Here is an 11,248-nt window from a genome sequence, read left to right as displayed (position 1 = left end):
CTTCCTTCCTTCCTTCCTTCCTTCCTTCCTTCCTTCCTTTTTTCTTTTTTAGATTTTATTTGACAGCACAAGCAGGAGGAACAGCAGGCAGAGGGAGAGGGAAAAGAAGATTCCCCACTGAGCAAGGAGCCTGATGTGGGGCTCAATTCCAGAACTTGACCTGAGCCAAAGGCAGAATGAGCCACCCAGCCCCCCCCCCCCCAAATTTTTTCTTAAATACAATTTTTCCTTCCACACACTGTGACCCAGATTATATGTTTAGTTTACATTTTCCCCCATTTTACACCAAGGGATACAGAAACCAGTGGGTTGTTTTGAGACTTGTGACATGAAAATGAACATAAGGCAGTGACAGGTACAAAGTAGGTACAAAATATGAAGAGTTCTTTCAGGTCTTAAGTGAAGTAACTTTAATGGCCAGATGGTTAACTGAAATCTCTTCCTAGAGATTTCTAGAAATTTTTGTACAGTCGTTTGGTTTTTCTACATATACAACTTCAAAAATGTTCCTATTGATGCTGTGACAAATTACCACACCCTGAATGACTTAGACTAACAAGTTGATTCTCTTACAGTTCTGGAGGCCAGGCATGTCACACGGATCCACACAGCACTGTGCTCCTCCTGGATATTCCAGGTCAGAATTTATTTCCTTACCTTCCCACATCCGGAGGCTGCTTACATCCTCTCCCTCGTGGTCCCCTTCCTCCATCTTCAAAAGCCAGCAGCCTTGCATCTTAAAACTTGTTTAGCTCTGCCCCTTGGCTTCCATCCCTTCACCAGCTTCTACATGACTAACTCTACCTGCATCCTTCTTATAAGGACCCTCAGGACTCTATCACACTTACCGGATCATCCGGGATAATCTCCCACCTCATGATCCTCGCCAGAGCACAGCTGCACACTCCCTTATGACATTTACAGTAACACCCCATGTTACGGGCATGAGGACATGGCCATCCTTTGGGGTGGGGGCGTTATTCAGTCTACCACAACCAGGATGTCTTCTGTAAATGCTTGCACTGTTTTATCTTCCTTTTCTCTTTGTCACTTTTGTTTACTCCTCTCCCCTTGCTTCACTGGCTAGAACGTCTAATAACACATCAAATATCAGTGGTGAGAGTGGACATCCTTGCCCTGTTCCCAGCCTCTGGGAGAAAAGCATCCAGTCTTTCACCATTAAGTATGATGTTTGTTATACGTTTTTTGTAGGAGTTCTTTATTGAGTTGAGGAAATGTCCATCTGTTCCTAGATTTCTGAAAGTGTATATTGTACATGGGTGTTAAGTTTTTTCAAATGCTTTTTCTGTATCAATTGACAGGATCCCGTGATTTTTCTTCTCCAGCCTGTTAACATCGTGGATTACACTGACTTGAATTTGAAACTGCCTTCTGTCCCTCAAATAAACCCATTTGGTCATGGTGTACGATTCTTTCTGGTGTTGTTGATTTCTACTGCTAATATTTTGCTAAGAATTTCTCATCTTCATTTGGGATTTAGTTGGTAGTTATCTTTTTCCCTGTTAATTTTTTGTGTATTTGGATATTATGCTAATACCAACCTCACAAATTCAGTTGGGAAAAGTATTGCCTCTCCTATTTTCTGAAAGAAATTGTGTAGAATTTCTGTTAATTCTTTGTAGGTTTGATAGAATTGTCTAGTGTTGCTGTTGTGACTTTGTTGTATTAACATTTGTTAAGTAGAGCCCTAGATGTCAGATGGTGAGCCATGGTTCAATAAAAGACTATAAGGGAGAGCGAAGTGGAGAAGTTTATTACTCACAGATCTGGGGGAGCTATTCTGGACACCAGTAGGGGTCATGTGAGGAGGTTAAGGCAGGGTCCAGGCAGAGACCTTAGGGCAGGACCTGGGGTACATGCATTTATTAGTGTCCCTCAATGGAATGCTTTGGGGTTCTGGGTTAAGGCCATATTGGTCAATTCAAACCAAACACAGCAGGGTTTTGGTAAGCTTTTGGGGGTGTGTGGGGGTCGTATCTAAAGGGCTTCCAAAGGGAAGGCCCTGGGAGGTGGGGGAGAATATATCAGGAACCAACATTTGCCTGTGACTCTGTGGGCTCTTATCTAGGGAGGAGCTAGTGTCAGTTCAAGATCCCTGCGGCCACCTGGCCACATAAAATGGATGAGAAGGCACCAATATTAGCTAAACTCTCACCACTCACTATCTGTGCCTGCAGGTTTCTTTTTTGGAGGGTATTTTAAGATTACAAATTTACTTTTCAATTCAAAGTATTCCTATGATAGATTTCACATGGGTGATTTGTGGTAGGGCGTACATGTAGAGGAATCAGTCCATTTCACCTAAGTTTTCAAGTTCATGCATGTAGAGTTTTGTATTCAACCCTTACCATCCTTTTGATATCTGCAGATTCTAGAGAAATAGTCCCTGTTTAATTTGTTATGAATAATTTGTGTTTTCTCTTATTTTCTTAGGTGGTTTTGCTAGTGGATTGTAATTTTATCGATTTTTTCAGTGAACCAGCTCTTCGTTTTATTTTTCTATTGTTTTCCTATTTTCAATCTTGCTTTTTTTTTTTTCTCTTTATTATTTCCTTCCTTCTGCTTGGTTTGTGTTTATTTTTGTCCACTCTGATTTCTTAACTGCAATTTAGATTATTCTTGGATATTTTCCCTCTTTTCTAACGTAAACATTGAGTGCTATCAATTTCCCTCTCAGTGCTGCTTTAGTTATACCTCACAGATTATGACGTGGTATTTTCATTTTCTTTCAGCCTGCGCATTTCCCTTGAGTCTCCCTCGTTGACCTGTGAATTATTTGAAGGTAAGTTGTTTAGTTTCCAAGTGTTCAGAGATGTTCCTGTTAGCTTTCTGTTTTCGATTTGTACTTGGATTCCACTGCGGGCAGTGAACACACTATGATTCCATTCTTTTAGATTTGTTGAGGGGTATTTTATGGCCCAGAATATAATCTGTCCTGGCATATGTTCTTCAAAAAACAAAACAAAACAAAACGTGTTCTCTCCTGTGTTTGGGTGGTGTTGGAAAAATGCTGATTAGATCCGGTGACTTGACGCTGGTGTAAAATTCATCAGTGTCCTGCTGATTTTCTGTCATCGTTCTGTCAATTATTGAGAGACCTGCACTGAAGTCTCGGGCTGTAACTGCGAATGTGTCTATTTCTCCTGTCTGTTTCTATCCGTTGTTGCTTCACGTATTTTGCAGCTGTTCTTTGGTGCGTATACGCTCAAGATTGCTAAGTCACCTTGTTTGAGTGACCCTTTTATCATGATGTACTCTCCCCCTTTTTACTCAGTACTTTTATCCTCTCTGCAATCTATCTGGTATTAGTGTAGACCTTCCTGCGTTCTTTTGCTGTTTACATGGTATAAGCTGTACTATGCTGTTGACAGTGCGGGTCAGGTAATCCTCTGCTGTGTGAAGCTGTCCCGTGCATCGGAGGCTATTTAGCGGCACTACTGGCCTTTCCCACTAGATACCAGTAGAACCACCACAATTAGGACATGAAAAAACGTCTCCAGATCTTGGCAAATGTTTCCTTGGCAAATGTGATCACGCCTGTATGTCACCCCCACCAATAGAGAGATCAGGAAAGCAAAAGATAGTAACACGCCACTTTGTTCTCAACTGCATTTAACACAGTATTACAATAAAGACCTCGCATCAGACCTGAACAAGCTGATTTGCAAGCAGGATTTAAGGATGTAACTTTGCCTCATCTCCAATTGGTGAAACTTACCATTAAGAAATACGTGGAAGGGGGCGCCTGGGTAGCGCAGTCTTTAAGTGTCTGCCTTCGGCTCAGGGCGTGATCCCGGCGTTCCGGGATCGAGTCCCACATCGGGCTCCTTGGCTGGGAGCCTGCTTCTTCCTCTCCCACTCCCCCTGCTTGTGTTCCCTCTCTCGCTGGCTGTCTCTCTGTCACATAAATAAATAAAAAATCTTGAAAAAAAAAAAAAAAGAAATACGTGGAAGGTCCAGGTGCCGGGTGGCACAGTCAGTTAGGCGTCTGACTTTTGGTGTCGGCTCAGGTCATGATCTTGGCGTTGTGAGACTGAGCCCCACGTCGGGCTCTGTGCTCAGCACGGAGTCCACTTGAGAGTCTCTCTCCCTCTCCCTCTGCCCCTCCCACTCGTTTTCTCTCTCTTTCTCTCACAAATAAATCTTTAAAAAACTGCTTTGAGGGTTCAGGGCAAGTTAAAACACAAAATCATGGCAAAGTCTAAACGAAGGACATGGCCTAATGTCCTTTGAAGTAACCTGCAGCTGATTAAAGTGTCTCCTGTGGAATTGCTCCTTTTGGACAAGATGGCTTAGTGAGTAGAAAGCACAGGTATGGCTCTGCTAGAGGGCCCTGAGAAGCTCAAAGACCCTGAAAGAAATCTGGAGTTCAGCATGTCTTGCAAAACATGGTAGTCGTAGCTAATGGAAAATGTAGCTGTTGGGTATCACATAAAGTGCTATTTAAAAATATCCTCCTGGGGCGCCTGGGTGGCACAGCGGTTAAGCGTCTGCCTTCGGCTCAGGGCGTGATCCCGGCGTTCTGGGATCGAGCCCCACATCAGGCTCCTCCGCTATGAGCCTGCTTCTTCCTCTCCCACTCCTCCTGCTTGTGTTCCCTCTCTCACTGGCTGTCTCTATCTCTGTCAAATAAATAAATAAAATCTTTAAAAATAAATAAATAAATAAGTAAAAATATCCTCCTGTTGACAGAGCACCAAGTTTGTAATACAAGGGAGCTGTGATCTCGTCAGTGTCCAATAGTCTTTGGGACTCAGCAATTTGATGGGAAGGAAGTAGCTGGGGAAATGTTGTACAAGGAAGGCAGAGTTTCTAATACTCTGGCAGGTGTAATTAGCTGAAGTCAAGAACAGTGAAACACAAAGGACAAAGGACTGGACAGCTATTCTCAGGATAAAAGCATTTGCTGAGGAAAGGATCACCCCTCATTCCTACCCCTGTTTGCTGTGGACCAGAGACTACTGGGTCCCTCCTTTTTCTTTTCTGAATGGGAGGGTTTGTTGAGGTTTTTCTCTGTTCCACCGTAATGTGTTATGAGCGAGGACTCCACATGAGGTTCTCAACCAAGAGGAATCTCACGAGACTATTATGACACCCTCCCATGTGACTGAAGTCATGTTTGGATAGAATTTTTTTTCTTTTGGGACAAAGGTAAGTGTATTTTGTGTAAACAAAGAAGGGGAAATTATTTCTGGTAGGAGCCGTACAGTCATATATTGTAAGATCATTTCCAATTAATTATCACCCTCTTGTGAGAGTATGCATGTCTGCTCTTTGACTTAGGTAACTCTTCTCCGAGGGGATTACACTTCTTGCCCAATTTATAGCCAGCTTGGTCAATTTGATGTGAGTAGAATGGCATCTTTTAATGTAAATATGAGCTTTAAAAGCTTTGTTTGCTCCTTCTAACACTCTCTTCTCTCTTATGCAAGAATGGTATATCCCACATACACTGAGGTTTTACCCCGAATCCCAGACTTAAATGACAGAACCAAGCAAAAGGTGAATAATGATAGATGTGACATGAGGAAGAAATAGATGTTTGTTGTTGTAAGACCATAAGAATGCAGGGAGATCGATCGATCGATCGATCTATCTATCTATCTATCTATCTGTATTTATCAGAAAAGCTTCTGGAAAGCTGACTGGTACTTTCAATCACCTTTTCTTTTCTCCTCACCCATCTTAACCTCCCAAAGTCATTATCTCCAGTAATTGTACCACCTTTGAAATCATGTTTTCAGTAATTCCCTTCCTGTATTACCACCCTCATTCCTTCCATTTTATATTCTCTATTTCCATTAGAATATCCATTTATTTTTATTTCATCTATAAACATATTGCCTTTCATCATCTAACTACCCCCAGTGCACTGGGTTCTTGGTTGCAACATTCTCAACTGGTTTACCGTAATCAGATATTTATAGATAATCTCAAGAAACTTGCCTTCTTTCCCTGTGCTGCTTCACCTGATGAATGATGAGCTCACGCATCAGTTTACACCCCATTATAAGCAGGTTCACACTGATTGGTCCAACACCCCAAGCAAACAAACAAAAACTGAAAGAGCCCTTAGGCTTATAGGTGTTCCGTTGCTATCCCTTTTCCAAGGGCGTTTTTCAGTTTATCCTGCTGTGGTGGCAAATTATGAAATATTCTGCCTTCATTTTCATTCAATTCAGGATCCATTCTAATTTCTTTTTCAATTTCTTCTGTGTCCCAGGGTTATTCACAAGAAGGTCATTATTTTCCAAATATTTGTGGATTTTCCAGAGATTTTTCTGTTACTGATTTCTGTCATAATTCCAGTGTGGTCACAGACATATTTTGTGTGACGTGAATTCTTTTAAAATTTAGCACGACTAGTTTGATGGTCCAGAATATGGTTTCTCTTGGTAAAGTACTACGTGCACTTTTAAAGACTGTGTATAATCCCCTTATTAAGTAGAGTGTTCTTGTAAAGGAAAAAGTCAGTTTTCCTTCTCCAGTGGAGGGAAGAATCCAGTTCTTCTCTGCCGTGAGCTTCTTTCCTCTGTGTCTTCCTTACTATTCACTCAGAACACTTCTTTTTTTTTTTTTTTTTTTAAGATTTTACTTATTTGCCATAGATAGAACAAGAGGGGGAGGGAAGGAGAGAGGGAAAGAGAAAGAGAGAGTGAGACACAGGCAGAGGGAGAAGCAGGCTCCCCGCTGATCAAAGAGCCCGATGCAGGACTCGATCCCAGGACCGTGGGATCATGACCTGAGCCGAAGGCAGATGCTTAACTGACTGAGCCACCCAGGCATCCCAGAACACTTCACTCCTGACGCTTCTGATCACAAACGTGTGGAGGTTTTTCCCCACACCAACAGGCCGGTGTCTGACACCAGCTGGGTGTCCTACAATTTACCTCAACTCTTGACACTAGCTACCTGGATACCCGCCCCCCCCCCCCCCGACAGCCCCTGGCAAGACACTTAGACAACAGTTGCAAGTCCCGGTTGACACCTGTGCTTCTAACAACTGGCTATAGATCGGAGGTTCCAACCATCCCCCCACTGGCTTTGATTAATTTGCTAGAACAGCTTACAGAAGTCAGGGAAACGCATTTACCAGTTTATTAAAGGATATGATAAAGGATACGGATGAACAGTCAGATGAAGAGATACACAGAATGAGGTCTGGGAAGGTCCTCAGTGCAGAAGCTCGTCCCCGTGGAGTTGGGGTGCGTCACCCTCCTGGAGTGGCTGTGTTCGCCAGGCTAGAAGCTCTCCAAACCCCCAACTATTAGGATTTTAAGGAGACTTCCCCACATATGCATGACCAGTCATTAACTCCATTTCCAGCCCCTCTCCTCTCTCTGGAGAAAAGGGGATGGGGCTGAAGATCCCAAGCTTCTAATCATGGCTTGGTCTTTCAGGCCCACCCAGGAGCCCACCCAGAGTTGCCTCATTATAACAAAAGATGCTCCTAGTACTCTTATCTCTCAGGAAAAGATAAGGGTTTTAGGAGCTCTGTGCAGGAACCAGAGGCAGAGACCAATATACGTTATTTTCTATTATCTCTCAGTTCTGTAAATGTCAATTAGGTCAGTTTCCTTGACATTCATGTTACAATTGTCTAGGTCCTTATTTTCTCTCTACTTGTTCTATTATGGAGAGAAGGGGCATGGAAATTTCTTGACTGTGGATTGGTCTGTCATTGTGGTCCTGTCCGTTTTTTCAGGGGGTTTGAAGTTCTGCTGCTGGGTGTATGGTTTAGGATTCTCATGCCATTCTGGTGAATTTATCCCTTTATGATTATGAAATAGATTTCATTATCCCTGGTCATATTATTTGCTTTTTAATCAACTTTGATCTTAATATAGCTACTCTATTTTTTTTTCTTTTTAAGATTTTATTTGACAGAGAGAGACACAGCAAGAGAGGGAACACAAGCAGGGGGAGTGGGAGAGGGAGAAGCAGGCTTCCTGCTGAGCAGGGAGCCCGATGTGGGGCTTGATCCTAGGACTCTGGGATCATGACCTGACCTGAAGGCAGACGCCTAATGGCTGAGCCACCCAGGTGCCCCAGCTATTCTAATAGTGTTTATCGTTTTTCCATGATTTTACTGTGTCCGTTACTTTTTGAAGTGAATTTCTTGTAGGAAACATTGTCGTTGGTCTTTAAAAATTACAATTTACAATTTTTGCTTTTCACTGGGGTCTTTAGACCATTTCCTTTTACTGATATTATATAGACTTAAATTATCTTGCTGTTGGTTTCATCATATCTCCTTTCTCCTGTTCCCCCTTTCTCTCTTCTTTGAAATAGCTTTTACAAATGGTTTTGTTTGAAATCTTTTTTGGTTTACTGGTGTTAGCTACAGCTATTGTTTAAGTGCTTGTAGTGGTCGTACTACACAACTTCGTCTACCTTCTTGTGACTTGATACTTCTTCTTGGAGAGCATCAGACCCTTCCTTTCCACGTGTACTTCCATTTCTCCACTCCTGCCCTATGCTATCGTTATTACAGGTTTACTTTTACATATGCACTAGACCGTTAGTTTCTTAAACAGTCCACTGTATTTTAAAGAGATTTAAAAATAGGAAGATGCTTTTAATTTACCCATAGAGCTACTTATCCTGGTGCTCTTAACTCCCTTGTGTAGATCAGGGGTTTGCAACCTACAGAACATGAGCCAAATATGCCATCTGTTTTTAGATGAAGTGTAAGAGGTACTTTGATCCAATAAGGACATACTGGAATAGCTGAACAGAAACAGCATGGGCTACAAAGAATAAAATATTTACTGTCTGTTCCTTACATAAAAAGTTTGCCAACCTTGTTCATAGAGTCACATTCTCACCACATCTGAATTAGTATAAAATTTGGGATATGAAACATAACTGAAAAGTCAATTCTGTAGTCAAATATTAGGCACTGGTGACAAAAGACTGGTCTCAATTGGAAGAGTACAACTAGGAATAAATGGGAGTCAGTAGGTCTTGTACTCATGAGGAAAATATACGAAATATGCATTTTGTTACTATTCATTTGAAAGTACAGTATTTTATTATATGGTAAAAGAAATTTATGATATGGACATTGAAGATATAACTGGGGCACAAAGACCCACCAGTTTTACTTGATACACGTTCATAAGTGGAAGTAGCAATATACCCCTGGCTGGCTACAGGGGTGTACACAACAGGAAGAGCGTGTATCTTAACAAGTCCTGGGATCAAACCTCTCAGATAGTTTTGACAAATGGTATTTACTATCTTTCCATTAGTTCATTACCCCACCCCACCCCTGTGTTCTCTTGGCAGTGGTAAGGCTGCCATGAAGAAATACGTCTGTGCAGTCTCCAAACAGGTCATCATGATTTTGGATCTATTACATATCATCTTAAGTACTCTGGGGAATTTTGTTAAAATTTAAAAAATTGTAACTATAAGGAGTCCCAAATTTTAAATGTCTCCAGTAGAAACTTAATATGACATTTCACCAAGCCACATACCAGTCGCAGTAAATATTTTCCCATCCTGACAACTTTCTCCTTCTGTTTCCTCTACCCACCTGCCCTTCCTCATTTGTATTTACATGATACACTTTCAGTGATTCTGCTCAAATGTCACCTCATCGTATGGGCGCTGCCTGAAAACATTGTTTAAATTAGGAAACCCTGTAAGTCTATCACTGTATGTGAACACACTTACCATACTTAGCATCATCATATTTTATCCTTTTAGACTTACCCTTACGGAATATAAGCTACTTGAAGGCAGGGGATTTTGTTTCCTGTGAGTATCAGTGATCAGAAGAGTTCCTGATAGAGTGAGTGAATGTAGAAAGTTACTGCAGTGCAAATGGTTCAAATGGTCAAGTAAACATGTAATTATATCTGTGGCACCAAATTCCTTATTCCTGTAACTTCGTGTTCTGAACATTTCGTCATAAATTCTCACGCTATGTCTTGTTCGCATTGTGAATTTTAGGCAACATGTGTCAAACAGCTCTAACTCATCAGTGAAGGGATTTGCTTTTTAAAGATTTGTTTGACGGGGAGGAGGGGGAGAGGGAGAGGGAGAATCTTGAGCGGACTCCCTGCTAAGCATGGAGACCAATGTGGACTCCATCTCGTGACCCTGAGATCATGACCTGAGCCTGAATCAAAAGTCAGACGCTTGGGGCGCCTGGGTGGCACAGCGGTTAAGCGTCTGCCTTCGGCTCAGGGCGTGATCCCGGCGTTATGGGATCGAGCCCCACATCAGGCTCCTCCGCTATGAGCCTGCTTCTTCCTCTCCCACTCCCCCTGCTTGTGTTCCCTCTCTCGCTGGCTGTCTCTATCTCTATCGAATAAATAAATAAAATCTTAAAAAAAAAAAAAGTCAGATGCTTAACGACTGAGCCACCCAGATGCCCCTGAAGGGATGTTTTAATGAAGCTTTTCTAAGCTACAAAATTTTAAATTCAAGAACCCCTCTCAAATGCTCCATTCTACTCTCAGTACAAAATATTCATCTTTTTGATCACATAGGACTGTCTTTGTGAGTGTCCTCCTGGAAGGCTGAAACAAGTAGGTGGTTTATCATTCCCAAGTAACAGGAAGCCCAGAGTTGTGATGTGGGATGTGACAGGTTCCCTGGGCGGTTCTCTGCTGGCTCTACCTCCATTAGCACTCAGCCCTCTCTCCTTAGAGCAGGATGGCCACTGTGTGACCAAGGGTGAGGGGCAAAGCCCTTTTCGTTATTACATTTTTGTCTTATGTGGACATGATAATCCCAGGAATTTTTTCCAACTAGCTAGAAATTTTAATAATGCAACTTTAATAAGGTTATTAGGGACTTTTCAAATTTCATATTCACGCCTAAACAACAGAAGGTAAAAGAAAAAGATGTTAGAGAAAACATTTTGCAGACCAAATTAATAATACCTCTTATTAATATTAAATGACAAGGTAGTCAAGGATAACTGTGGGAAGAGTTTTCAGCAGACTTTGTTCTTTATCCTGAGAGTATGTTCCCTGCAACCCATGACCAGCTTGACAGGTGTTCCAAATGGATTCAAAAACTATTAGTCCAGGGTTTCCTAACTTAAAGATTTATTTCCTTTGAAATTTTATTGTAATTTTATTTATCTGAACCTAAAACTAAAATAATTTGCCGAGTTTCAATACCGATATTCTGATTCTAGTACCTTGGTAGAGAAATGAAAGGACTGATTTTGAGATTCCATTCATTCCATTCTACCTTAAAGAGGGAT

The sequence above is a fragment of the Ursus arctos genome, unplaced genomic scaffold (genome assembly GCF_023065955.2).
Source record: "Ursus arctos isolate Adak ecotype North America unplaced genomic scaffold, UrsArc2.0 scaffold_19, whole genome shotgun sequence".
NCBI lineage: Eukaryota > Metazoa > Chordata > Mammalia > Carnivora > Ursidae > Ursus > Ursus arctos.
The sequence above is the reverse complement of the archived record's forward strand: the minus strand, read 5'-3'. Positions refer to the sequence as shown.